At 29.9% G+C, this 2,649-nt stretch overlaps 1 long non-coding RNA gene across 1 annotated transcript; it reads right to left on the minus strand.

Moving 5' to 3' along the window:
* Positions 1-805: 805 nt before the first annotated feature.
* Positions 806-1,215, minus strand: LOC142233462 (uncharacterized). The gene is made up of 2 exons (XR_012721410.1): positions 1,098-1,215; positions 806-1,000 (listed from the first exon to the last, which is right to left on the minus strand). It is a non-coding gene; the product is annotated as an uncharacterized LOC142233462 (long non-coding RNA).
* Between the last annotated feature and the right edge of the window lie 1,434 nt (positions 1,216-2,649).

Consider the following 2,649-nt stretch of genomic DNA (forward strand, 5'->3'; position numbering starts at 1 on the left):
CTTTAAATTTGTAATATTTTCTACAAATGCGTCCATCATTCTTGCTATTTTGAACCCCAAGTTTTTCCTTCGAGCTACAAAGTTTTCGTTAACAAGTGAAAAAAAATTAATTATGTCGAATAAATTTTCTTGAATTTGTTGAAAAATATTAACTTATTTTTGGTGATATCGGCGTGATGCCAGCGTTTGTAATTCTGTTTAGTTAAAATTTTCTAAAAATATTAAAAACTTTCTAAAATTAACAAAATGTTTTTTCAGTGTACCCAGCAATTAGTTTGGACATTTTAACCTGATTCACTTATTTCAAAATTTTCTTATTTCCAATCATCATACACTGAAAGGAAAAACTACATCATAAGGATGAATCTTTACATCACGGTGACGAATTTTTCGTCAAAAATGAGCTAACGTAACATTTCATCCCATTGACGATTTTATCGTCATAGCGATGAATTGAATTCATCCCTGTGATGAACTTATTTACATCCCATATACAACTATGTTACGTCCAGATGATGAATGTATTTCATCTATGTGATGATATTTTTCGTATCTGCGATTATTCTCTTTCATCCATGCGATGATGCAATTCTTCAAAAGTACTATTCTCGTTCGTCATCGCTACAAACGCCATCGTCATAGCGATGAACTCTTTCCCTAAATTTGACGTAATCCATTCATCAATATGATGTAATAGATCCATCAATTTGATGTAATCGATTCATCAATACGATGTAAACATCAAATTGATAAATTGATTATAATAAATATTTTCTACGACACTTTTAATAAAGAACCATATTGTTTTTTATTTTAATTAAATTTAAATTTTATTTATTTGAAATATATACAACTAATGAAGTAAAAACGTATACAAAATTTTTCATACACATCTACCAAAGCTGTTGATTTTGATAAATTGACCATCTTGACACACAAACATTCTGTTACCTTAATTAGTGTTTAGATTACCAAGGATGAAAAGTTTTATGGGTTCATCCTGTGGAGTAAAAAAATTATAAAGAAGAATTTAAAAATGGACATTTTAAATTATTGTAAGATACATTCGATCTTTTTAGAACAAAATTTAACTCAACCTTTTTGTGCCCATCTGTTCCTTTTCGTTTTGAATTGTTTGCTCGTCCAATTCATCTTTATTCTTTAAATTCTTTATCCGTATTCGGTTTTCACAGAATGTTGCGGCGTTTAGGTGAGTACTATGTTCGGGTTTTCCACCAAAACACTAAACTAAAAGTACAAAAATATGTATGAAGACGATTATATTTTGATCAAGTCTTACCAAATAATGGAAGGAAAAGATCCAAGGAATTGATTGCAAATAATTTTATATTTCTATATTAATTAATTAAAAGAAGCAGCCGCTGGTTTTCAGCTTGAAACTGAACATAGTACTCAGCTTTTATCTGGAAATTTAGAAATACTTCCATAAACATATAAATGTTAAAAAAAAATAAATTGACCAAAAAATAAAAAATCGTCATTTTGGTTAATTTTTTTTTCCATATACAACACTTCATATTTTTTTATTTTTACTCACATTTTTGTTTTTCTTTTCACTTTCACATCTTTAAGCATTAGCCCTTTATTTTCGGCACGCGCGACCACCTTTACACTTTGGACTAAACTCAACAACTGAGAGGAACCATTTGAAATGTTCTTATCGCACTGAAAAAAAAACAATATTTCTACAACACAACTACGTATGGATGTGTTATTGCATAAGTATTTGAATACATGTCAACGGAGTAGATGGAACTTTTCGTCTATTTGATTACTATTTTCGTCAATTTGACGACTTTTATTGTTCTCATATGTCTTGGAAGCAAATTTAAAAACAAACATGTGAACAAATGTTTGCTCAAATACTCGTTTGAGTTAAGTTAAATGTGGAGAGAGCATGAAATACCCAACAAAAATAACTTAGCTCTCATTAGTATAAGCTGTGTACAGTTATTTTAAAAGCAAAACGTAGCAAGCGCATTTGGTTGTGTGTGTGTTTTTTAGGTAGAGAAATAAACACACATCTACCGAACATATGAATTTTATCATCACATTGAACACTGTTTCGTCACATTGACTATTGATTCGACTTTTAGGTGTTTCACTTTAGTACTAATGGAAAAATGTAAATACAAACATCTATATACTATATACACCGTATATCGTTTTATGTTTTAGTTAGCATTGAGATTTTTTGATACACATTTCAGAGAAAAGTGTGTTTCATCAATTTGAAGATTTTTTCATCGCATTGACGAAAACCAGCATCCTTGATACCTCATGAAAATAAAACACTTAAAACTTTTGTCCAACTTCTATTAATATGTGTAATTCATATGTTGGGACTTCATACAAACGAAATTAATTTAAATCAAATGTTAATTTTGGTTAACTTTTGCTGAATCGGGAAGAAAATAATTTCGTCTCATAGACAAAACTAGATCATCAATGTGACGAACTATGAAAAGAACAAAAATTGACCTTGATGATTGATTTCATCACGTGGACTACCGAAATACTCCCATGGACGAAACTTTTCATCGCATAGACGAAAACGCATTGATGAAACTCAATCGTCAAGGTGACGAACGCTTTTTCTTTCGGTGTAAGTACACGAGACAAATCAAA

The sequence above is a fragment of the Haematobia irritans genome, chromosome 4, assembly GCF_050003625.1.
Source record: "Haematobia irritans isolate KBUSLIRL chromosome 4, ASM5000362v1, whole genome shotgun sequence".
In the NCBI taxonomy this organism is placed as follows: domain Eukaryota; kingdom Metazoa; phylum Arthropoda; class Insecta; order Diptera; family Muscidae; genus Haematobia; species Haematobia irritans.